Raw genomic sequence first — 27,719 nt, forward strand, 5'->3', positions numbered from 1 at the left:
CGGCCCTCTGTGATCACTGATGATTTGGTGGCTGCAGTCGAAACAAAGATTCGTGAGGAGAGAAGATTCACAATTTCCACTCTTTCTTTGGAATTTCCACAAGTCTCAAGATCGGTTTTGTACAAAATTGTGTCTGAAAACCTAAACTTTAAGAAACTGTGTTCTCGGTGGGTACCCAGACTCCTCACAGAGGACCACAGAGGGATGAGATTTGCCACTTCATTGGACTTTTTGATTTGTTACAAGGAAGAAAGGGATGACATGTTGAGTCAAATTGTCACAGGAGATGAAACATGGGTATCCCATATCACTCCCGAAAGCAAGCGACAATCGATGGAATGGCGACACACAACCTCACCCGTCAAGGTCAAAGCCAAACAGACGCTGTCAAAGCGCAAGATTATGGCAACTGTGTTCTGGGACCGGCGCGGTGTTTTGCTAGTGGACTTTATGCCACGAGGAACGACAATCAACTCAGATGCCTACTGTGCAACTCTAAAGAAGCTCCGCAGAGCAATTCAAAACAAAAGGCGCGGCACGCTGACAAAAGGAGTTTTGCTCCTGCACGATAACGCTAGGCCTCACACCTCTCAAAAGACTCGGGATTTGATTGATTCTTTTGGCTGGGAAGTTTTGGACCATGCACCATACAGCCCCGACCTTGCTCCTAGTGATTTTCACCTTTTCCGGTACCTGAAACACGATCTTGGTGGGCAGCGCTTCAATGACGACGATGAAGTGAAAGCGGCCGCGAACTCTTGGTTGTCGGAGCAGGCGGCCGAATTCTTTGAAGAGGGAATTAAAAACTTAGTTGTACGATATGGCAAGTGCTTAAATAAACAAGGCAACCATGTAGAAAAATAGGTAAAAGTGTGTAGAATCAGAAAATAAAAGTTTTTTTACAAAAGTATTTGTACCTTTTTTTTTTAAATAAAAACTGCCCTTACTTAAAAAACAACCCTCGTAATTTCCTTACTATTCCTATTGGTCGCTTGAACATTCCTATTCCATTCCTTCTTATCCAACCGATTCTCCTGTCCACGTACCCTTTCACAATTAATGGCCCGCCACGCCCTCCGTGAGTCTACATACATAATAGCCTGGATGTGACTTACTGCTTCAATCAGCTGGGCAAACGTTTGCGGTGTCCCGCCAAATACTGCCCTCTCTCTATCGTCTGGTAGTAATCCTTCAACAATATGTAATACAATTTCTCCTTCGCAGTATGGGAGGCACGAGGCTAGCGCACTCTCTCTAACTCTCTTGACCAAGTCGTCAATCTTTTCATTATCCCCCTGCTCTTGACCATACTCCCTATAAACTAATTCTTGCAACGCACGGGGTGGAATCCAGGAGCAAATTTTCCCTCTAAATTGCTCCAACGTTAGTCTCTCCTAAATCGGGTTCAACAGGTGTTCTAGTAACTCTCCCTTTCACTTTACTACTAAGAGTTTTAAAATTTCCAAGTTCGTCATATCAATAGCTTGCGCTTTCCGCTGAAAACCTGTGATGAAATACAAAACCTCCACAATACGCTGAAAACCGACGATGAAATACAAAAGCTCCACAATATACTCCACCGAATCTAAACACCATTGCATGGGGCGCGGTAATTTCAAATACGGCCAATCTGAAACCGCATTCCCCTCCCCACACAGCGTCGCTCGACCTGCCCCGCTACACATTCCGCTTCGCTTTCCACTCCTCCGATGCGAGACAGCCCATCACTGATTCAAAAGCTGCGACATCGTCGCGATAAAACGCAGTGACCCGTATATGTAATAACTTCCCTTTAATTTACGTCTATGGTCACAATCTTTTCTGTTTAACAGATTACCGGTTTCGGTCTTTAATGACCATCAACAGATCTGTTTCATAAACACAAAGTCCTAATGTTTCTGCAGCCATAGTGGCATCGTCAAATGTTAAATGCGGAATCAGCACCAGCATCGTCATTTATATGCATCGTGAATTATATGTGTTTGACGATGCTGGTGCTGATTCCGCATTTAACATTTGACGATGCCACTATGGCTGCAGTACACTAGGACTTTGTGTTTATGAAACAGATCTGTTGATGGTCATTAAAGACCGAAACCGGTAATCTGTTAAACAGAAAAGATTGTGACCATAGACGTAAATTAAAGGAAACTCATTACTGATTCGCTTTAAATAATCCCTTAATACATTCTCTTCCTCCCTCTCCATACGTACTAAATCATCCACCCGATTTAGGTAACGGGAATGTCTCGCTTGTAGCCTCCCAACCTGACTTTCGGTTAGTGAACCCATACCAAAACCGTCAACATTTTCCAGCATTTCCTCAATCGGCGCAACTATAACGGCAGCTGGAAATTTTACCTCTCTTTTCTCACTAATTTTTATCGTTTCCGGGAGATGCATATTCTTCATGAGTAATTCAGACAATTCAGTTACATTGCCTAGTGGATCCAAGCCGCTCCGTTGAAGTTTGTACATCAGCTCACTTCCCCTCAATAAAGCCGCGCCCTTCACCAGATTCGACGGCATTCTGGAATAATTACAGCAGTATCAGATCAAAAATAGTTGGGAGCAACCTTATAATGCAACCTAATTATTCACAGTTTGAAAACACTTAGTCGGCCGTAGTGGCCGAGCGGTTCTAGGCGCTTCAGTCTGGAACAGCAGGACCGCTACGGTCGCAGGTGAGAATCCTATCTCGGGCATGGATATGTGTTTAGGTTAGTTAGGTTTAAGTAGTTCTAAGTTCTAGGAGACTGATGGCCTCAGACGTTAAGTCCCATTGTGCTCAGAGCCATTTGAACCATTTTTGAAGACACTTAGCTCCAGCCAATCAACCACGCTCTGCTACCAATGTACAGAACTTTTTAATTTAATTTAGGGGCAACTAGACACTTCAACAATACAACAAACTACAGGATTAGCAACTGGCCTCTAGTTCCCTAATGTTACATCTATGCCCGTACCCAACTGGCAATGGTTGATTGGCTAATGGAGATGGGTGCCTTCCATAACAGCTTCCACAACATTACTAATTTACGTAATTTATTAGTAATAGTTCACGAACAACAACAAGTCTTGAAACACATAATAAAAGACTGATTAAATAACTGTTCCTTTGGGTAATAAATTCTCAACCAATAACAGTAGCAAACAACATCACTTCCAAATAAAACCTTACTGAATCGTAATGGTAGAAAGGTACCCTTCAAAATTCAGAATTTACTTTCATTTAACACGCAGATATAAAACCATATACAAAACTCACAATTAGTAAATATGCTAAATTCCTGTATCTATAACACGCTGAACTACAGCGCAGAACTGAATTTCAAATCTATCCGGTGACTAATCCTGATAACAAAATTATGTTCACAAATAAAAAATATAATAACTTTATGACAACGCCCATCTAGCATTGGCCACACTTTTATACATTCGTCAGTTCCTTTGAAAAGTGACAATTACTGCTCAATCTCCATACAGTCAAGCAAACTAACCCCGCAGAAGTCACTGAAGGTTAATACATGTACCGTAGTCCATTACTTTCTTCTCCAATATCATGAACTCCTTATCGTGGGCGAACATGCTACAGCACAGCGTGTTCACGTTGGGCCCACACTGTCTCGTTTATCTGCCGTGGCAAACCACCCACTAACGACATCGGCCACAGCTCGCCGTAATTGCGTCCATACAATTGCAGATCCCAAGGCTTATGGTTCCACAGCAGCGTTAAATTCCCAAGCGTCTCGGTTTCACCATCAGTCCACAACCACAGAGGGACAAAATTATTAAATGCGCAATTCGGACCATCCGGACCCAACTGCTGTTCTGTCCTTCTCGCCGGCCGGGCTGGCCGAGCGGTTCTAGGCGCTACAGTCTGGAACCGTGCGACCGCTACGGTCGCAGGTTCTAATCCTGCCTCGGGCATGGATTCGTGTGATGTCCTTAGGTTAGTTAGGTTTAAGTAGTTCTAAGTTCTAGGGGAGTGATGACCTTAGAAGGTGAGTCCCATAGTGCTCAGAGCCATTTGAACCATTTTTTGTTCATCTCGCTCGGTACTGTCTACTCCTCCACTCATCGTCGCCAGAGGGCCACTCGGCGCCCCCAGTATCATCCTTAACACTCACGGCCGGAACACAATCGTGCCGAAAATCGGCACACGACAGTTCCCTCCAATTTCGAGCAGGGCTTTATAACGTCAACTAGCCTCAGTTTAAGTTGAGAAATCATGCCTCTGCTTCTGAGTTGAGGCCACTGAATTTGCCAGTTGACCAGCTTTGAAGACAACAAGCCGAGACCACCGGTCATTCGGCGCCAGACAGTTGCGCCCGACAGGACACAGTCCACAAGTATTCTCAGATTCAAGAGGACCTCGCAGTCAGTCAGTGCGAGCAGTCTTCATTGCGGATGCGTCGGAACGATAAACACATAAACTGAGGCGACACTCAGACGTATCGCAAGTCGTTTCGCCCCGCGTACAATAGGCGAAACTCGAGCGACGTCAGTCGTTCCACCAGGTGCTTAAGTTCATTGATGTACGACCCTCTCAGTATTCGCAGAGGTGCAGCCACCCAACCGGAAACGCAGTGTGCCGCGTCCTCCGATGCTCGCCTCGCACAGGCCACCCAGGGAAGTAACCCATCAAGCATACGAATCACGTGAAAAGTATATTGAGCTCTCAGTACAAATTCATTACGGTAACCTTTTTCGGCCCGGTACCACCGTGCAATGACATAACACATTAATGAAATTAATGAATATGAGAGGCGACATGCAAAAGAGGGCATGGAACCTCTCAAGGGTACCGTGGCTACTGCATGATGTTGCTGTAGTTTCACCGTCTTGAGTGTGGATATAAAATACTAGTACAGGCGGAACATTCCCAACTCACCTGGTGAATTCTCATGTGTGCTTTCAAAATGGTTCAAATGGCTCTGAGCACTATGGGAGTCAACAGCTGAGGTCATTCATTAGTCCCCTAGAACTTAGAACTAGTTAAACCTAACTAACCTAAGGACATCACAAACATCTATGCCCGAGGCAGGATTCGAACCTGCGACCGTAGCGGTCTTGCGGTTCCAGACTGCAGCGCCTTTAACCGCACGGCCACTTCGGCCGGCTGTGTGCTTTCAGCCCGTGGAACCGACACTGTCAAAGACTCTCTACTTCCACACTGAAGTGGGCATATACCCAACTGAACGCATTTAAGGCCATATGTACATGTGACCTTATTGCTCCTTATCCTGTAGGGATTGTTTCTTGCAGTTTATACCTATTTAGTAAAATTACCCTGCATGAATAGTAACATTGGTTAGGGGCGACTCTCACATCAGTTCAGCCATACTGCAGACAAGGAAAAAGTTTTCCGCTTTTGAACTTGTGGAACGTAATTACTTGATCAAGAATTTACAATTTAGGCTATGTTTTCGAAATCTAGCTACTTAATTGCGATTTCATACACTTCAAATGCAGCTGATGCGATTTTTTGCATCTTGACTGTGCAACGGCAGTAAGCAGTTAGCACAATTGACTGTGATCAGACAGCCGATAAGCTGACGTAGAACTCCGTATACTATTGTTTTCAATGTTTTAAAATTCGGTTAGTAGCATCAACATAAGAGATAAAGAGGAGTATTTTTCGTCCTACATTGGACATAGTGAAACCCTTACGGGAAAAGAGGGGGATGAATGAATAAGTATCAGTAGTTTCATTATCGGGAAAGCACGATGAATTATCACTTGAGCTGTGTCACTACTCAACCACTCATTTCTCCGTTACCCACTAGTGATAATAACCAGAGGTGAATGATCTACCAATGGAGAATATTTACCTATCGCTTTTTATGCAGGGTGTAACGGGTATAAGTGCACATATTTTTATGTATGTACAAACTTCAGGCCGCTGGTTGCTTTTTCTCTGTGTCAAACAGTCTTCCCACAAACACGTCATGAACTTGTAAGGTGGCTATAATTTCGTACCTTAGGTATTATTTGATAGGTAATACATCGTAAATATGAATAAATAACTGTTAACGCTTGTTGCATGAAAGGTGACAGAGTGCCTTTATTGTCATACTAGTAGAGGTTGGAAGGACAGTGGAAATGAAATGGCACACAGAACCCAAGCCCCACAGAGGTGTGTTGCTCCTGCTTAAACAGAGGAAATAGCAAGACGGACGTCATAGCACCTAGGCGCTGGATCACAATACAGTCGCGACCGGCCGGTTTTGTAGCTGAACCAGAAGGATTTTTTTTTTTTTTTGTCATCAGTCTACTGACTGGATTGATGCGGCCCGCCACGAATTCCTTTCCTGTGCTAACCTTTTCATCTCAGAGTAGCACTTGCAACCTACGTCCTCAAATATTTGCTTGACGAATTCCAATCTCTGTCTTCCTCTACAGTTTTTGCCCTCTACAGCTCCCTCTAGTACCATGTCTCAGCAGATGTCCTATCAGCTGTTCCTTCTCCTTGTCAGTGTTTTCCACGTATTCCTTTCCTCTCCGATTCTGCGTAGGACCTCCTCATTCCTTACCTTATCAGTCCACCTAATTTTCAACATTCGTCTATAGCACCACATCTCAAATGCTTCGATTCTCTTCTGTTCCGGTTTTCCCACAGTCCATGTTTCACTACCATACAATGCTGTACTCCAGACGTACATCATCAGAAATTTCTTCCTCAAATTAAGGCCGGTATTTGATATTAGTAGACTTCTCTTGGCCAGAAATGCCTTTTTTGCCATAGCGAGTCTGCTTTTGATGTCCTCCTTGCTCCGTCCGTCAATGGTTATTTTACTGCCTAGGTAGAAGAATTCCTTAACTTCATTGACTTCGTGACCATCAATCCTGATGTTAAGTTTCTCGCTGTTCTCATTTCTACTACTTCTCATTACCTTCGTCTTTCTCCGATTTACTCTCAAACCATACTGTGTACTCATTAGACTGTTCATTCCGTTCAGCAGATCATTTAATTCTTCTTCACTTTCACTCAGGATATCAATGTCATCAGCGAATCGTATCATTGATATCCTTTCACCTTGTATTTTAATTCCACTCCTGAACCTTTCTTTTATTTCCATCATTGCTTCCTCGATGTACAGATTGAGGAGTAGGGGTGAAAGGCTTGTCTTACACCCTTCTTAATACGAGCACTTCGTTCTTGATCGTCCACTCTTATTATTCCCTCTTGGTGGTTGTACATATTGTATATGACCTGTCTCTCCCTATAGCTTACCCCTACTTTTTTCAGAATCTTGAACAGTTTGCACCATTTTATATTGTCGAACGCTTTTTCCAGGTCGACAAATCATATGAAAGTGTCTTGATTTTTCTTTAGCCTTGCTTCCATTATTAGCCGTAACGTCAGAATTGCCTCTCTCGTCCCTTTACTTTTCCTAAAGCCAAACTGATCGTCACCTAGCGCATTCTCAATTTTCTTTTCCATTCTTCTGTATATTACTCTTGTAAGCAACTTCGATGCATGAGCTGTTAAGCTGATTGTGCGATAATTCTCGCACTTGTCAGCTCTTGCCGTCTTCGGCATTGTGTGGATGATGCTTTTCCGAAAGTCAGATGGTATATCGCTAGACTCATATATTCTACACACCAACGTCAATAGTCGTTTTGTTGCCACTTCCCCCAATGATTTTAGAAATTCTGATGGAATGTTATCTATCCCTTCTGCCTTATTTGACCGTAAGTCCTCCAAAGCTCTTTTAAATTCCGATTCTAATACTGGATCCCCTATCTCTTCTAAATCGACTCCTGTTTCTTCTTATATCACATCAGACAAATCTTCGCCCTCATAGAGGCTTTCAATGTATTCTTTCCGTCTATCTGCTCTCTCCTCTGCATTTAACAGTGGAATTCCCGTTGCACTCTTAATGTTACCACCGCTGCTTTTAATGTCACCAATGGTTGTTTTGACTTTCCTGTATGCTGAGTCTGTCCTTCCGACAATCATATCTTTTTCGATGTCTTCACATTTTTCCTGCAGCCATTTCGTCTTAGCTTCCCTGCATTTCCTATTTATTTCATTCCTCAGCGACTTGTATTTCTGTATTCCTGATTTTCCCGGAACATGTTTGTACTTCCTCCTTTCATGAATCAACTGAAGTATTTCTTCTGTTACCCATGGTTTCTTCGCAGCTACCTTCTTTGTACCTATGTTTTCTTTCCCAACATCTGTGATGGCCTTTTTTAGAGATGTCCATTCCTCTTCAACTGTACTGCCTACTGCGCTATTCCTTATTGCTGTATCTATAGCGTTAGAGAACTTCAAACGTATCTCGTCATTCCTTAGTACCTCCGTATCCCACTTCTTTGCGTATTAATTCTTCTTGACTAATGTCTTGAACTTCAGCCTACTCTTCATCACTCCTATATTGTGATCTGAGTCTATATCTGTTCCTGTGTACGCCTTACAATCCAGTATCTGATTTCGGAATCTCTGTCTGACCATGATGTAATCTAATTGAAATCTTCCCGTATCTCCCGGCCTTTTCCTAGTATACCTCTTCCTTTTGTGATTCTTGAACAGGGCATTCGCTATTACTAGCTGAAATTTGTTACAGAACTCAATTAGTCTTTCTCCTCTTTCATTCCTTGTCCCAAGCCCATATTCTCCTGTAACCTTTCCTTCTACTCCTTCCCCTACAACTGCATTCCAGTCGCCCATGACTATTAGAGTTTTGTCCCCCTTTACATACTGCAGTACTCTTTCAATATCCTCATACACTTTCTCTATCTGTTAATTTTCAGCTTGCGACGTCGGCATGTATACCTGACTATCGTTATCGGTGTTGGTCTGCTGTCGATACTGATTAGAACAACCAGGTCACTGAACTGTTCACAGTAACACACCCTCTGCCCTACCTTCCTATTCATAACGAATCCTACACCTGTTATACCATTTTCTGCTGCTGTTGATATTACCCGATACTCATCTGACCAGAAATCCTTGTCTTCCTTCCACTTCACTTCACTGACCCCTACTATATCTAGATTGAGTCTTTGCATTTCCCTTTTCGGATTTTATAGTTTCCCTACCACGTTCAAGCTTCTCACATTCCACGCCCCGACTCGTAGAACGTTATCCTTTCGTTGATTATTCAATCTTTTTCTCATGGTAACCTCCCCCTCGGCAGTCCCCTCCCGGAGATCCGAATGGGGGACTATTCCGGGATCTTTTGTCAATGGAGAGATCATCATGACACTTCTTCAATCAGAGGCCACATGTCCTGTGGATACACGTTACGTGTCTTTAATGCAGTGGTTTCCATTGCCTTCTGCATCCTCATGTCATTGAACTTTGCTGATTCTTCCGCCTTCAGGAGCAATTTCCCACCCCTAGGTCAAGAGAGTGCCCTGAACCTCTATCCGCTCCTCCGCCCTCTTTGACAAGGCCGTTGGCAGAATGAGGCTGACTTCTTATGCCGGAAGTCTTCGTCCGCCAATGCTGATTATTTACAAAAATTTAGGCAGTGGCGTGGATCGAACCCGGGACTGAAGACGATTTCATTACGAATCAAAGACGCTAACCCTAGACCACGGGTACCTATATGAAGGATTTCCAGAAGGATTATACCTCGGAAACTACGATAATCTTGGACGCAGGCGAGAGGAACGAAGAAGCGGCACCTCATAAACCATGCAGGCTGGGTTATTTCCAACGATTTTTACTCAGAAGCGTACCATCGTACAAGGATAGGGTTTTCCTCGGAACATTCCACGCTGGACGAAAAAAGATTAAAATATGGTTGGTTGGGGTTCAGAAGAATCTTTAGAGAGGGAGAATATTCTGTGGTTCCGGGAATATGATTCGTTTTCCGAATTACGATGGTGGGGAGCCGAGCCATGTTGGGGGGCCAGTGGTGGAGAGAAGAGGTCTTCTGTTTCGACAGTCACCCAGTATCAGCTTCGTTGGTGCAGGCGGACCTGCTGTCTTTGCTCTCAGGAGAGTTTACAGTTACTGTACTGTTGGGAACATACACAATTCTGGACCTCCTCTCCGGGTTGGAAGTCGTTGAGTACGCAGCGTGCAGTAATTGAGAGCACCTTTGCTGCCTATAATTATGTTGTGACGTTATCTAAACTCCGTCCTTGTGGCTAGGAGTTCACGTTTCTCGTCTGTAGAACACAGAGAAGAGAAGACGGTATTAGAGTATATTAGTCAGAGGACGGCCTTCTGCCGTCCTAGTGTTTGAAAGAGTTTATTTGTGGCTGGAGTTCTTATATCGTCGCAGACGAATACGAGAACTTTCACTTCGACACACCGGACCCAGTGCATACGGTGATATCGCAAATTTCTTCGGCGTATTAGGGCTATAAAAGTTAAACAGCTGTGATCACGTTAGTTTATTTCCACTGAGGTTCCACACCACCGTTGATCATCTTTGGAAGTAATGTCTTCTAGTGTTTGGTACGTGGATGATGTCAGTCAGTCCGCGTTATTAATATCAGATCGTGTAGTCATAATAAGGGACACTTAGGAAATGTAAACTTTGTAATATGAATGTTTTTTTAAATCTACAATAAATATATAAACAGGAACAACGTTCATCATTTAGTAGTATTAGTTGCCTTAATCAATCATTTATGTTTAGGTTGTAATTTATATGTTAAAGTCCTTTAAGATATCCTAAGATCTGCTTCAGGGGGTAGTCAGACAGGGCCAAATCTTCATTTTAGCGTTTATTATTTTCCATTTCTCACATTCAGTTCACACCCACCTGGAGAAGCATCCTGTAAACTGTACGATTTGATGTTTCCTACACTGTAACTGCACCACTAAGTAGACTACACCTCTCATTAATGATTACCTTTTGGTGCCCACGCGTGCATACTTCAACAGCGGCTGCCAAGTGGAAAATAAACAATAAAAAAAATGGTTCAAATGGCTCTGAGCACTGTGGGACTTAACATCTGAGGTCAACAGTCCCATAGAACTTAGAACTACTTAAACCTAACTAACCTAAGGACACCACACACATCCATGCCCGAGGCAGGATTCGAACCTGCGACCGTAGCGGTCACGCGGTTCCGGACTGAAGCACCTATATTCACTCGGCCACAGAGGCCGGCTCTAAAATAAGCATTAATGGCGTGCTCTCGCCACATGTGCTTGGAGGTACTAGTCAATCTAAAAAGACATTACGTATAATACCTATAATTATTAGTCCAAAAATGAAGTAAACACTGATGTAATAATGTTCAGTACACCGACCCCGGTAACCAATAAATATATCTGCAGTCATACCCGTTACAATTTGTATAATGTTCCACTAGATGAATATTTTCGACGTGAGGACCTATTTTCTGGGACCCACCACTGGCAAATTTCTACACGCCGAAAGATATAACAGACATTCATCTGCATGCAAACCATCTGTCGAAAGTATTTATCGGTTTGTTTGTTGCGAGATGGTCGTTTGCATACTGAGATGGCGTCATATTTAGTACAGACGTTTTATGCATTGATTTGAATTTATTTGCATCGCTCGCTTTCAAATATTTTGTTCGATGTTTTTATACGGGTGTTATGTAAAACAGAACACCACATGTTGCGGGGGGGAGTATTGAAAAGAGTTGAAACCGAACTCTTGCCAGTCTTCGATATGGTGCTCTGAAGGTCCCTAAGAGGTGAACACTGTGTTGGTCCAGATATCGACTCTGTATCTACCCCTAAAGGTGTGCTATACGTTGGTTACGATTTCCAGTTATTTTTCACCCACATTAAGAAGAATAGCAGTGGATATCTTTGCCTATTAATGAGCAGTTTGTTACATTTACTTACGTTCAGGATCAGCTACCATTCCCTGGTCATCAATCCACCACAGGTTTTGGTGGCTTTTTCTGTATTCTTCTGGTGTTGCAAACTTCCTAAACACTTCAGCATCGTCTGCGAGCAGTTTCGTGAAGCCACTGGCAGTATCGACTAAATTACACTCCTGGAAATTGAAATAAGAAAACCGTGAATTCATTGTCCCAGGAAGGGGAAACTTTATTGACACATTCCTGGGGTCAGATACATCACATGATCACACTGACAGAACCACAGGCACATAGACACAGGCAACAGAGCATGCACAATGTCGGCATTAGTACAGTGTATATCCACCTTTCGCAGCAATGCAGGCTGCTATTCTCCCATGGAGACGATCGTAGAGATGCTGGATGTAGTCCTGTGGAACGGCTTGCCATGCCATTTCCACCTGGCGCCTCAGTTGGACCAGCGTTCGTGCTGGACGTGCAGACCGCGTGAGACGACGCTTCATCCAGTCCCAAACATGCTCAATGGGGGACAGATCCGGAGATCTTGCTGGCCAGGGTAGTTGACTTACACCTTCTAGAGCACGTTGGGTGGCACGGGATACATGCGGACGTGCATTGTCCTGTTGGAACAGCAAGTTCCCTTGCCGGTCTAGGAATGGTAGAACGATGGTTTCGATGACGGTTTGGATGTACCGTGCACTATTCAGTGTCCCCTCGACGATCACCAGTGGTGTACGGCCAGTGTAGGAGATCGCTCCCCACACCATGATGCCGGGTGTTGGCCCTGTGTGCCTCGGTCGTATGCAGTCCTGATTGTGGCGCTCACCTGCACGGCGCCAAACACGCATACGACCATCATTGGCACCAAGGCAGAAGCGACTCTCATCGCTGAAGACGACACGTCTCCATTCGTCCCTCCATTCACGCCTGTCGCGACACCACTGGAGGCGGGCTGCACGATGTTGGGGCGTGAGCGGAAGACGGCCTAACGGTGTGCGAGACCGTAGCCCAGCTTCATGGAGACGGTTGCGAATGGTCCTCGCCGATACCCCAGGAGCAACAGTGTCCCTAATTTGCTGGGAAGTGGCGGTGCGATCCCCTACGGCACTGCGTAGGATCCTGCGGTCTTGGCGTGCATCCGTGCGTCGCTGCGGTCCGGTCCCAGGTCGACGGGCACGTGCACCTTCCGCCGACCACTGGCGACAACATCGATGTACTGTGGAGACCTCACGCCCCACCTGTTGAGCAAATCGGCGGTACGTCCACCCGGCCTCCCGCATGCCCACTATACGCCCTCGTTCAAAGTCCGTCAACTGCACATACGGTTCACGTCCACGCTGTCGCGGCATGCTACCAGTGTTAAAGACTGCGATGGAGCTCCGTATGCCACGGCAAACTGGCTGACACTGACGGCGGCGGTGCACAAATGCTGCGCAGCTAGCGCCATTCGACGGCCAACACCGCGGTTCCTGGTGTGTCCGCTGTGCCGTGCGTGTGATCATTGCTTGTGCAGCCCTCTCGCAGTGTCCGGAGCAAGTATGGTGGGTCTGACACACCGGTGTCAATGTGTTCTTTTTTCCATTTCCAGGAGTGTATTTGTGTGTATTGTAAATCTTGCTCCCTAAGAATCCTGATTCCTCGAAATCACCAGCCACCATGGAACGGCTGACTATCCACAGAATGTCTGAGATAGAGTCTTTCTCTTCATTCTGACCCTCTCTCCTTTAATCCCAGCGATTAAGTTACCGCCTGTTGTTAAGTTACTAGGTCCTTTCGTCGTTACTGAGTCGGACGTCGCGGAAGCGGTCCTTACTAAGTACTGACGTTGAACCAAGATTAAGCTATTTTCGCCAAATCGTCCCAAATATTGGTCCACCTCGAAGAGGACAGTGCGCGTGACTCTCCTCTCTCCTCGTCGTGTTGAGGCACTTGGAATAAATTTAAAGACAACCACAGATATCCAGCTATCGACGAATTACAAGAAAAAAGGCTGTGTCAGCTATGATGTCCGTAGCTGTTTGTTGATGAGTCGTGGGCACGAATTAAGTCTATCTTTTCACGGAAATATTAAATCGAGTTTATTTCCTGAAATGGAAGCCTTTAATTTTTTTGAATGAGCACTAGATGTTATTTATCAATTTCGTTGTGATTTATCAGGGCTGCTGTTTAAGATTTTAATATATAAGTGATGGGTTTTTCCGTGCTGTCCGTTGTCTTGTGCGATCAACCGATGCTAGGCAAGAGAATTTCTTAAGGCATATCTTAAGATATTTGAAAGCTGCTTGGTCTTCCTCTGTCCATTTCAATTGTACGCGTAAATGACGTAGTTCTTTGGTGGTATGCCTTACGCTTTAAGCATAAATTTCCATAGTACTTTATTATCTCAAGCAATGATTGCAGCCCCTTTAAATTAGTCAGTGGCGGTGGCTCAGTGATGGGTTCAGCATGTTTGTCCAGTCTTTCCATGTGGTACAAAGGATAATTAATTGTTTTTTGTCCCAAACATTCGATTTCTGGTTGAAGGAAATACAGTTTTTGCACGTTTCCTTGGAGACCACACGCCTGGTGTGTCCTAAAGAGCAGTCGAAGTTAACCCCCTAAAGGTAATGACCAACTACAAGAGGATGCAGAAGGCAATGGAAACCACTGCAATAAAGACATATAATATGTATACATACGACATGTCCCATTCATCAAAAAGTGTCATTATGGTCTCTCCATTATCAAAAATCAACAGCGCCAGAAAATGTTATAGCTGGAGTAGAATTCGTTATGGATTTGTAAGGAGGGCAGAGAGTGTCATACTGTGAACAGTTCAGTGACAGGTCTGTTCCCATAAGAATCGGTAGCAAACCAACACCGCATGGCGTCACAACAAGCCGAAGATGAGGAGACAGAATATGTCTATGAGGATAATGAACGGGTAATTCAGTACGTAAAGGGAGATGAAAGTCTAATAGTCACGGGAAATTGGAATGCGGGTGTAGGGAAAGGAGTAGAAGAAAGGTTTACAGGAGAATTGGGCTTGAGACAAAGAATGAGAGAGGAGAAAGACTAATCGAATTTTGTACTAAATTTCAGCTAGTAATAGAGAATACTCTGTTCAAGAATCACAAGAGGACGAGGTATACTTGGAAAAAGCCGGGTGGTACAGGAAGATTTCAGTCAGATTACATCATAGTCACAGATTCCGAAGTCAGATAATGGATTGTAAGGTGGACCCAGGAACAGATATAGACTTAGATCACAATGTGGCAGTAATGAAGAGGTGGCTGAAGTTCAAGAGACTTGTCGGGAAGAATTAATGCACAAAAAAGTGGAATACGGAAGTATTAAGGGATGAAAAGAGACGCTTGAAGGTCTCTAAGGCTATAGATATTGCAACAATGAACAGCTCTGTGGGTAGTTCTGTTGAAGAGGAATGGAAATTTCTGAAAAGGGCATTCACAGAAGTCTGACGGAAAAAAAAATACAGGTACAAAGTAGGTAGCTGCGAAGAAACCCTGGTGGTAACAGGAGAAACACTTCAGTAGATAGATGAAAGAAGGAGGTACAAAAACGTTCATTGAAATTCAGGAACAGAGAAATACAAGTCGCTTTGGAGAAAGATAAATCTAAAATGCAGGTATGCTAAGGAGAAACGGCTGAATGAGAAATGAGAAAAAATCGAAAAAGAAATGGTAGTCGGAAGGACTGACTCGGCATACACAAAGGTCAAAACAACTGTAGGTGAAATTAAAATAGAAGGTGGTAACATTAAGAGTGCAATGGGAATTCCACTGCTAATGCAGAGGAAAAGCTGGATAGGTGGAAAGGGTACACTGAAGACCTCTATGAGGGGGAAGAGTTGTCTGAAGAAGTCATAAAAGAAGACACAAGAGGGGATATATAAGACATAAGGTATCCTATACTGGTATCAGATTTTGAAAGACCTTTGGAAGAGTTAAAATCAAATAGGCAGAATAGGCAGCAGGCATAGATACCGTTCAATCAGAGTTTCTAAATCGTTGGTGGAAATGGAAACAGAAAGACTATTTAGGTTGGAAAGTAGAATATACAGGTCTGGTGATATACTACCTGACTTCATCATCGACACAGATCCGAAAACTGCAAGTGCACGAACCATCGTAAAATCGGACTAACAGCTCATGCGTCCAGGTTGGTGACAAGAATAGTACACAACAGAAAGGAAAAGAAAATTGAGGATCTGTTAGATGATCACTTCGTCTTTCTTTGAGTCATCAGTCTTGTGATTGGTTTGATGCGGCCCGCTACGAATTCCTCTCCTGTGAAAATCTCTTCGTCTCAGAGTAGCACTTGCAACCTACGTCCTCAATTGTTTGCTGGATATATTTCAGTCTCTCTCCTTCTATACGGTTTTCGTCCTCTACAGCACATGGAAGGCATTCCCTCATGTCTTAACAGATGTCCTACCATTCTGTTCCTTCTCCTTGTCAGTCCTCCCCTTTACCAGTCCACCTAATTTCAACATTCATCTGTAACACCACATCTCAAATGCTTAGATTCTCTTCCGTTCCGCTTTTTCCAAGGTCCATGTTTCACTATCACACTATGCTGTGCACCAAACGTACATTTTCAGAAATTTCTTCCGGAAATTAAGGTCTATGTTTGATAATAGTAGACTTCTATTGGCCAGGAATGCCCTTTTCTCCAGTGCTAATCTGCTCTTGAAGTGCTTACTCCACCAGTCATTGGTTATTTCGCTGCCTAGGTAGCAGAATTCCTTAACTTCATCTACTTCGTGACCATTGATCGTGATGTTGAGTTTAATTTATACTGCTCTCATCTGTCTTCGATTTATTCTCAGTCCATAACTGAACTCATTAGATTTCTCATTCCATTCTGCAGATCGTGTAATCCTTCTTTACTTTCACTCAGGATAGCACTGGCATCAGCGAGTCGCATCATTGATATTCTTTCACCTTTAATTACAATTCCACTCCTGAATCTTTCTTTTATTTCCATCATTGCTTCTATGATACACAGATTTAATAGGGGACAAAGACTACATCCCTCTTTTACACTCTTTTTAATCCGAGCTCTTCGTTCTTCGTCGGCGACTCTCATCATTCCTCCTTGGTTCTTATACATATTGTATATTAGCCGTCTCTCCCTGTAGCCTACTCCTACTTTTCTCAGCATCCGTTTTACATTGTCAAACTATTTTCCCAGGTCGATAAATTCCATGAACGTGTCTTCATTTTTCTTTAATCTCCATTAACAACCGCAACGCCAGAATTGCCTCTCTGGTGCATTTACCTTTCCTAAACCCAAACTGATCGTCATCGAATACATCCTCAGTTTCCATTTCAATTCTTCTCTATATTATTCTTGTCATGAAATTCGATGGATCAGCTGTTACGCTAATGTTACGATAATTCTCGCACTTTTCAGCTGTTGCCATCTTCGGAATTTTGTGAATGATATTTTTACTAAAGTCAGACTCATACGTTCTACATACCAGTGTTAATCTCCATTTTTATGCCACATCTCCCAATGATTTTAGAATATCTGATTGATTGTTTACAATCCCTTCTGCCTCATTTGATCGTAATTCCTCCAAAGCTCTCTTAAATTCTGATTCTAATACTGTATCTCCTACCTCTTCTAAATCTACTCTTGTTTCTTCTTCTATCACCTCAATCGTATCTTCCCCCTCATAGAGGTCTTCAATGTACCCTGTCCAACTATCCGCTCTCTCCTCTCCATTTACCAGTGCAATTCCTATTTATTTCATTCCTCAACGGTTTATACTTGTGTATTCTTGAATTTCCCTGAACATTTTTGTACTTCCTTCTTTCATCGATCAACTGAAGTATTTCTTCTGTTATCCAAGGTTTCTTCGCAATTACCTTCTTTGTACGTATGTTTTTCTTTCCATCTTCTGCGACTGCCCTATTTAGACGTGTCAGTTCCTTCTCAACTGTACTGCCTACTCAACTACTCCTTATTGCTGTATCTATGTATCTATAGCATTAGAGAGCTTCACGTGTATCTCGTAATTCCTTAGTACTTCCGTATCCGAAGATGTAATCTAACCGAAATCTGACCTTTTCCAAGTACACCTCCTCCTCTTGTGATTCTTTCTGTGGCTGACACGGCGGTCGGATGGTCCCGGTAGGCCACTGGTGGCCTGAAGACGGAGTGAGCGACCTTGTGATTCTTGAACATAGTATTCGCTATTACTAGCTGAAAATTAACACAGAACTCAATTAGTTTTTCTCGTCTTTCATTCGTTGTCTCAGGCCCATATTCTCCTGTAACCTTTTCTTCTACTCCTTCCCCTACAACTGCGTTTCCAGTCCCACATGACAATCAGATCTTCATCTCCCTGTAAGTAGTGTATTACCCTTTCAATATCCTCATACACTTTCTCTATCTCTTCATTTTTAGCTTGCGACATCTATCACTAACTGTTCACGTTAACACACTCTACCTTCCTATTTATAAGGGATCTTACTCCAGTTATACCAGTTTCTGCTGCTATTGATATTACTCTATATACATTGGACCAGAAATCCTTGACTTCTTTCCACTTCACTTCACTGATCCCTTTTATGTCTAGATTGAGCCTTTGCATTTCCCTTTTCAGATTTTATAGCTTCTAACGTTCAAGCTTTTAAAATTCAACGAATGTTCAAGCTTCTAACATTCCACGCTCCGACTAGTAAAACGTTATCCTATCTTCGGTCATTCAGTCTTTTTCTCATGGCTGGCGGGGGCAGGGTGGGCAAGGGTCGGAACCAGAGGCCTGGACGCAATGTCTCCTCCCTCCCTTTTTGTGGGGATGTGGTCTTAGGTATGAAATTTTTTATTTTCTTTTATTTTTATAAAGTTTTATTTGACTTTTATTTGAGTTATTTTTGTGGCTATTGATTTGTTTTGCCTTTTATAGGCGCAAAACACAACATGTAGGAACTAAAGGTGCCACTCAACACATCTGAACGTAGAAACGGCTGCCAACGCCATCTAGGTTTAAAGAGTTCACTAACAAAAGAAAAAAAAATCGGGACCCTGCAACGGCCGTGATGGCGTATATCCAGATCGGCTTCTCTCTAGCTTGAAAACGATATGTAGTCCCCTGCATACATCAGGAATGAACGTAAGTTTCTGAACTTTGAGCTATCTTCGCATTTCGCTTTTGATATCCGTAACACGCCAGGTAGCCGAAGTCCAGTTAGCTGCAGAGTCCATGAATAAAGAACCTAAGTAACTGGAAAAAGATGTTCACATTTCACGTGTCGCCGCAAGATCATATATTGCTCTTGCAGTATGTACCAGAAGTCTATGACGTTGTTGTCATCGGCCAAACACAGATAATACGTCGCCATTCCTCTATCCAGTTTATGGACTTTGTTCTGGCGGTGGGAAAGTATACTTTGTACGGGAACAGTAGATCGTCAGGTTTGATCACCGTGTGCGCCATACGCAGTGAAAGAGTCAGCATTTTCCTCATTACAATCCAACAGTCGATTTCCCTGCCAAAATCACCCGGTGTCAAGCGGAGTCGACGACCGCGTAGTGGGGGCATATTGGATTGTCGATCAGGCGAATAAAGTGCAGTCGTTGGCGATTCGGGAACTTGCCGTTCTCCTCCACATGTCACAACGCACGTACTTCTGTAGGGAGAGAGGGAAGATGAATCGCTATCCACATTTTCTGCCACCGTATCGCCAGGTAATCCTCTTCGACCACATTGCGTTATTGTTGCTGAAGAAATCTTCGATATATGTCTTTCGTTGTGGGCAGCCTGGTTTCCGGCAAACTGTCCTGAAGGTAACTGTAATCGTCGAAGAGGTCCTAAAGGTGTGCGAGCGGTGCCGTGATGTGGCCAACAGTGACTGGTGGACAGAGTGAATAAGGGGTCACTTCTTTGACCACAACGCCTACTAAGGTGACGTGCTCGGTTCTCGCTTCGTACTGAGAAATAAAGCACGCGGTCTGTTCCTCAAGTTAACGAGTCTGATGCCGCCTCTTCTCGGTGGCAGCGTCGAGGTATCGAAGCGGATTTTGAAGAGGGGGGTCAGCACTCACGAAATGTCCGAAGGTCGGCTGTAGTCTCGACGAAATGGTGGTGGGTAAAGGCAGTATGTGTGCCAAGAGACTTATTTCTGGTGACAAATAGTCACTGACATAATGTGCGCTCTGGAACACATCTGTGGATCGCAGTGTGTGTTGTCGTACTAATGCGCAAATCTGTCGCAGTAGCCGTCAATAATTATCCGTCCTGTGTTTCCTTGGAATACCACTCCCAAACATTTGATAATGGGAACCTTGCTGATAAGCTCTGCTGCCCATGGCGGCAGCCCTCTGCTCATTTCCATGCATCGAGTCTTTCGTACATTGAGAGCACTATCCGTCAGCGCTCCATACTGCAGAATCCATTCCAGTGCAGCCTGGGTTTCGTCTGCTGACTTGACCTGCAAATAAGGTGGCCGAAATGAGGAAACCTTGCCGCACTGAGCGCTGGATCGCGATAGGTTTTGAGCTAGCACCCTTCACCAACATTCTCTAGTGCGCGCCATGAATCAGCCTTAAGATCGTGTCTACAAACGTGGGGAGGATTCCCATCCGTTCCGTGTCCCTGCGTAGGGGCACATGCTCACATGCTCATCCGCTGGCATTTCGCGGCACGTCTGTCCAACAGTTCCCCCGCATAGAAACTGCGATAGTGGTGAGCGAAAGTACGTGCAATATCCTTCTGTGACGTGGCGTGCGATCCATCGGCCATTTCGACAGCCCATATACAGGGTGTTTCAAAAATGACCGGTATATTTGAAACGGCAATAAAAACTAAACGAGCAGCGATAGAAATACACCGTTTGTTGCAATTTGCTTGGGACAACAGTACATTCTCAGGCGGACAAACTTTCGAAATTACAGTAGTTACAATTTTCAACAACAGATGGCGCTGCAAGTGATGTGAAAGATATAGAAGACAACGCAGTCTGTGGGTGCGCCATTCTGTACGTCGTCTTTCTGCTGTAAGCGTGTGCTGTTCACAACGTGCAAGTGTGCTGTGGACAACATGGTTTATTCCTTAGAACAGAGGATTTATCTGGTGTTGGAATTCCACCGCCTAGAACACAGTGTTGTTGCAACAAGACGAAGTTTTCAACGGAGGTTTAATGTAACCAAAGGACCGAAAAGCGATACAATAAAGGATCTGTTTGAAAAATTTCAACGGACTGGGAACGTGACGGATGAAGTGGTAGAAAGGTAGGGCGACCGCGTACAGCAACCACAGAGGGCAACGCGCAGCTAGTGCAGCAGGTGATCCAACAGCAGCCTCGGGTTTCCGTTCGCCGTGTTGCAGCTGCGGTCCAAATGACGCCAACGTCCACGTATCGTCTCATGCGCCAGAGTTTACACCTCTATCCATACAAAATTCAAACGCGGCAACCCCTCAGCGCCGCTACCATTGCTGCACGAGAGACATTCGCTAACGATATAGTGCACAGGATTGATGACGGCGATATGCATGTGAGCAGCATTTGGTTTACTGACGAAACTTATTTACCCTGGACGGCTTCGTCAATAAACAGAAGTGGCGCATATGGGGAACCGAAAAGCCCCATGTTGCAGTCCCATCGTCCTTGCATCCTCAAAAAGTACTGGTCTGCGCCGCCATTTCTTCCAAAGGAATCATTGGCCCATTTTTCAGATCCGAAACGATCACTGCATCACGCAATCTGGACATTCTTCGTGAATTTGTGGCGGTACAAACTACCTTAGACGACACTGCGAACACCTCGTGGTTTATGCAAGATGGTGCCCGGCCACATCGCACGGCCGACGTCTTTAATTTCCTGAATGAATATTTCGATGATCGTGTGATTGCTTTGGGCTATCCGAAACATACAGGAGGCGGCGTGGATTGGCCTCCCTATTCGCCAGACATGAACCCCTGTGACTTCTTTCTGTGGGGACACTTGAAAGACCAGGTGTACCGCCAGAATCCAGAAACAATTGAACAGCTGAAGCAGTACATCTCATCTGCATGTGAAGCCATTCCGCCAGACACGTTGTCAAAGGTTTCGGGTAATTTCATTCAGAGACTACTCCATATTATTGCTACGCATGGTGGATATGTGGAAAATATCGTTCTATAGAGTTTCCCAGACCGCAGCGCCATCTGTTGTTGAAAATTGTAACTACTGTAATTTCGAAAGTTTGTCTGCCTGAAAATGTACTGTTGTCCCAAGCATATTGCAACAAACGGTGTATTTCTATCGCTGCTCGTTTAGTTTTTATTGCCGTTTCAAATATACCGGTCATTTTTGAAACACCCTGTAAGTGTACGTCGCCGCTGCCCTCTTTCTCTCACTGTGTAGTGTAATGACGGCCGTTCGCTGCAGAATCTGTCGAGCATTTACTCTCACTCCTTGCAACTTCGCTGCTGTAAGAGGCAGCAGCTGCGCTTTGATACGTTGTACAGCCTGCTGACGGTCGGGAGACAGCGGCTATGTCGCCAACACACGCAGGGCTGGGAAATAAAATTCGAAAGTCGCTCGTTGTCAGTGCGACTTATCTGAGCCATATCGTGTGAAAGTTCGGCGTAACGCTGGTTGGTCACAGCAGAGTAGCCATTTATGCGATGAATCGTACGAACTGTGACACCGTTGACATGGGCATCATGTGTCTTCAACCTCCCGTGAACAGTTCTCATCCCGCAGGTCGGTAGCGTTGAGATTCCATGGGGCCCTACTGCGTCATGTCCTTTGTCGTGGTAGAGCGATGTTGCAGATGTAAGCCTGGGAGTCTGGCCACACCTCATCGTCAGTCGTTGCCTTGCGTTGCCCATGTGACACCTAAATTCTGTCTCGTCGACTGGACGAGTGGCTTGTAAAGCACGTACAGGGCTATTACAAATGATTGAAGCGATTTCATAAATTCACTGTAGCTCCATTCATTGACATGTGGTCACGACACACTACAGATACGTAGAAAAACTCATAAAGTTTTGTTCGGCTTAAGCCGCACTTCAGATTTCTGCCGCCAGAGCGCTCGAGAGCGCAGTGAGACAAAATGGCGACAGGAGCCGAGAAAGCGTATTTCGTGCTTGAAATGCACTCACATCAGTCAGTCATAACAGTGCAACGACACTTCAGGACGAAGTTCAACAAAGATCCACCAACTGCTAACTCCATTCGGCGATGGTATGCGCAGTTTAAAACTTCTGGATGCCTCTGTAAGGGGAAATCAACGGGTCGGCCTGCAGTGAGCGAAGAAACGGTTGAACGCGTGCGGGCAAGTTTCACGCGTAGCCCGCGGAAGTCGACGAATAAAGCAAGCAAGGAGCTAAACGTACCACAGCCGACGGTTTGGAAAATCTTACGGAAAAGGCTAAAGCAGAAGCCTTACCGTTTACAATTGCTACAAGCTCTGACACCCGATGACAAAGTCAAACGCTTTGAATTTTCGGCGCGGTTGCAACAGCTCATGGAAGAGGATGCGTTCAGTGCCAAACTTGTTTTCAGTGATGAAGCAACATTTTTTTCTTAATGGTGAAGTGAACAGACACAATGTGCGAATCTGGGCGGTAGAGAATCCTCACGCATTCGTGCAGCAAATTCGCAATTCACCAAAAGTTAACGTGTTTTGTGCAATCTCACGGTTTAAAGTTTACGGCCCCTTTTTCTTCTGCGAAAAAAACGCTACAGGACACGTGTATCTGGACATGCTGGAAAATTAGCTCATGCCACAACTAGAGACCGACAGCGCCGACTTCATCTTTCAACAGGATGGTGCTCCACCGCACTTCCATCATGATGTTCGACATTTCTTAAACAGGAGATTGGAAAACCGATGGATCGGTCGTGGTGGAGATCATGATCAGCAATTCATGTCATGGCCTCCACGCTCTCCCGACTTAACCCCATGCGATTTCTTTCTGTGGGGTTATGTGAAAGATTCAGTGTTTAAACCTCCTCTACCAAGAAACGTGCCAGAACTGCGAGCTCGCATCAACGATGCTTTCGAACTCATTGATGGGGACATGCTGCGCCGAGTGTGGGAGGAACTTGATTATCGGCTTGATGTCTGCCGAATCACTAAAGGGGCACGTATCGAACATTTGTGAATGCCTAAAAAAACTTTTTGAGTTTTTGTATGTGTGTGCAAAGCATTGTGAAAATATATCAGATAATAAAGTTATTGTAGAGCTGTGAAATCACTTCAATCATTTGTAATAACCCTGTATATCCGCGGCTGTCGCCGTCCGTCCTTTCCTTGGTTTCATGCAGTGCAAGATCCCGGACCAACATCTGTAGCGCCAGGCATGGGACGAAGTGCAGTCTTTGGTCCTCGGGCCGCAGAACGAAGTTGAAGTCGCCGCCGACAAAATAATTCTCCTGACGTCCTCGACATAGCGGTGACACTTCCTCTGTGTAGAAGGGTGGTCGTTCGTGTCTCTTCGTCGAGTCAGATGGTGCGTAAACACCCACCAAGCGGACGTAAGTTTCCCACATCTTCCGCCACTATTCCCTCTCATAACAGCTAGGCTGTGCCACTGCCACCGTCGTAACCTGTTAAACGATAGACGTCATAACCGTAGAACTCAACTGCAGCATCATTTCGCACATGTTGTTGTGGTCTTCAGTCCTGAGACTGGTTTGATGCAGCTCTCCATGCTGCTCTATCCTGTGCAAGCTTCTTCATCTCCCAGTACCTACTGCAACCTACATCCTTCTGAATCTGCTTAGTGTATTCATCTCTTGGTCTCCCCCTACGATTTTTACCCTCCACGCTGCCCTCCAATACTAAACTGGTGATCCCTTGATGCCTCAGAACATGTTCTACCAACCGATCCCTTCTTCTGGTCAAGTTGTGCCACAAACTCGTCTTCTCCCCAATCCTATTCAGTACCTCCTCCTTAGTTATGTGATCTACCCATCTAATCTTCAGCATTCTTCTGTAGCACCACATTTCGAAAGCTTCTATTCTCTTCTTGTCCAAACTATTTACCGTCCATGTTTCACTTCCATAGCCCGCATCTCGTGGTCGTGCGGTAGCGTTCTCGCTTCCCACGCCCGGGTTCCCGGGTTCGATTCCCGGCGGGGTCAGGGATTTTCTCTGCCTCGTGATGGCTGGGTGTTGTGTGCTGTCCTTAGGTTAGTTAGGTTTAATTAGTTCTAAGTTCTAGGCGACTGATCACCTCAGAAGTTAAGTCGCATAGTGCTCAGATCCATTTGAACCATTTCTGACAGGAAAACGCATTGCGCCAGTAGGCAACGATATAACAGCCCGGAACGAGGCAGCACGGCTCACCTGTCTTACACTCTTCTGAATATGTGCACTTCGTTCTTGGTCGTCCACTTTTATTGTTCCCTCTTGGCCCTTGTACACATTGTGTATTACATGTCTTTCCGTACAGCTTACCCTGTTTTTCTTAGAATTTAGAACATCTTACCCCACTTTACATTTCGAGCGCTTTTCCAAGTCAAAAAACGCTACCAACGTGTCTTGATTTTTCTTTAGTCTCACTTCCATAATCAATAGGAACCTTAGAACTGCCCCTCTGGTGCCTTTACTTTTACTGCAGATGAACTGATCTACCACATCATCAATTTTCTTTTCCATTCTTCTGCAAAATGTAGCCGTGGTCTCGGGAGAGTCCCCCTTCAGCGTTGTAGCGGCTCCTACGCGACTAGCTCACTCGAGCTTTGTTTACAACCGTGAGGCTTTGCATAGCGCTGCATTGGATCTTTCTTCCCGGAAGGCGACTATCAATTTCACGTTCGACGCACAATACACAAGACCAAAAGCACACGAAATCGAAAGTTTCCTGCACGAGGCGGCCGCTGTGGCCGAGTGGTTCTAGGCGCTTCAGTCTGGAACCACGTTGCTGCTACGGTCCTGCCTCGGGCATGGATGTGTGTGATATCCTTAGGTTAGTTAGGTTTAAGTAGTTCTAAGTCTAGGGGACTGATGACCTCAGATGTTGGACTGATGACCTCAGATGTTAAGTCCCATAGAGCTTAGAGCCATTTTTTCATCGGCGAAGTGGTAAAACTAGATCCCCGGGAGCTGACAGGAATTCACCTATCAATACTGGCTAGCGACGTATACGTAAAACTCATAGACGAGGCAGCGTCCGGCACACTCGTTCGTCGATCCACCGACTGTTTTTTTTTTTTTTTTTTTTGCCGCGCCGGACACCGACGGAAACGTGGATGTAGTTTCTGTTGATTCTCCCGATCTCGGAATGAGAACGGTACGTGCATTCTAACTTCTAAGTTTCTGTGGACATGGTTGTCGCAGCTCTTCGCCCCTGTGGCACGGTAGTTAATAGTCCTGCAGAGAAATGGACCACCTTCGAGACGTGTCTCATACGCAGCGGAGTGCGTCAAATAAAAACTGAACTCTGGAAGCTCATACTGTCTTATGTGACAATAGGTGGCTGCCGAGCCGCCATAACATACAGTGATCATCCGGAAACCTGCTCTGGCAGCGAGCAGGAAGGCCATGTCGGAACTGACTGTCTTCAGTGACGTCTGGTACAGCTATCTCGGGACACCCAGCGCCCGCCACAGCTAGTGCCATCGCTGCCTATTCCATTCGTGGGAGCGCTACGGAGCGACGTGGGCGATGCGCATTACAGGCCGTGTCGGTGATGAACATTGGTCTCTACGCTGTTGCGCCCGATTGGCTATCCTGGTTTGCGAGTGACCGTCTACTGGTGTGGGCGTAGTGATCACGTTGATTTCCCCAGGTTTCCTACCATATTTTTGGTGAGAGACTTCTGTTTGCGTATTTTGGCACCTGTTCCGATGCTTGACTTGCTCCCGTTACGCTGGAATGCCTGTTGTTCCGCCATCCCGTACTCGAGCTACCAAATTCGCCCTCCCCTCTCTGTGTGAATTCCCCTTACACTTGATATATTTGAGTGAATTTAAACTGTTTTTTCCTTTTATTGCAATTTGCTCAGCATTTCGGTTATCTTATCGTTATTGCTTGGGTATGAAATTAATTTGGTTGTCATATGTCGTAGAGCATATATTAGTGACCACTGAGGTCGAATATCGAGCTTGACTTTTAAAGTAACAAGTTCTTGCGTCCCGACTTGTGTATGAATTGTAACGTAAGGCATGGTCGTGACAAGCAAACTCCAGCGGCCCGAAGAATGTTTGCTCGCTTTCTGTGGATTTTCGTGAGATCCAGCACTTCTTTTAAAAGAAGGAATTTGTTTTACTGTTGCATGTTTTATTACTACTGTGATCTCGTGCACAGGTATTAGCACTTAGCATATCCTCTTATATTTAAGCTTACCTATGTGAATTTGCCCCCCTCCCCACCCAAATGAACCCAGGACCTTCCCGTTGATGGGGAGGCTTGCGTGCCTTAGCGACACAGATAGCCATACCGTAGGTGCTACCACAACGGAGGGGTATCTCTTGAGAGGCCAGACAAACGTGTGGTTTACGAAGAGGGGCAGCAGTCTATTTAGTAGTTGCGGGGGCAATAGTCTAGATGACTCAAATGGAAAGTAGCATCAACCAAAACAGCATTGTTGTGTTGTTACTGTGATAGGCTGAAAGCAAGGAGAGACTACAGCCGTAATGTTTCTCGAGGGCATGCAGCTTTACTGTATGACTAAATGATGATGGCGTCCTCTTGGGTAACATCCTCCGGAGGTAAAATAGTTTGCCATTCGGATCTCCGAGTGGGGACTACTGAGGAGGATGTCGTTATAGGGATAAACAAAACTATCTTTCTGTGGATCGGAGCATGGGATGTCACAACCCTTAATCGGGCAGGTGGGGTAGAAAATTTTAAAAGGGATATGGATAGGTTAAAGTTAGATATAGTGGGAATTATTGAAGTTCTATGGCAGGACGAACAGGTCTTCTGGTCAGGTGAATATAGGTTTATAAATACAAAATCAGATAAGGGTAAAGCAGGAGTAGGTTCAATAGTTAATA

Source organism: Schistocerca americana, chromosome 4 (genome assembly GCF_021461395.2).
Source record: "Schistocerca americana isolate TAMUIC-IGC-003095 chromosome 4, iqSchAmer2.1, whole genome shotgun sequence".
Lineage (NCBI taxonomy): Eukaryota > Metazoa > Arthropoda > Insecta > Orthoptera > Acrididae > Schistocerca > Schistocerca americana.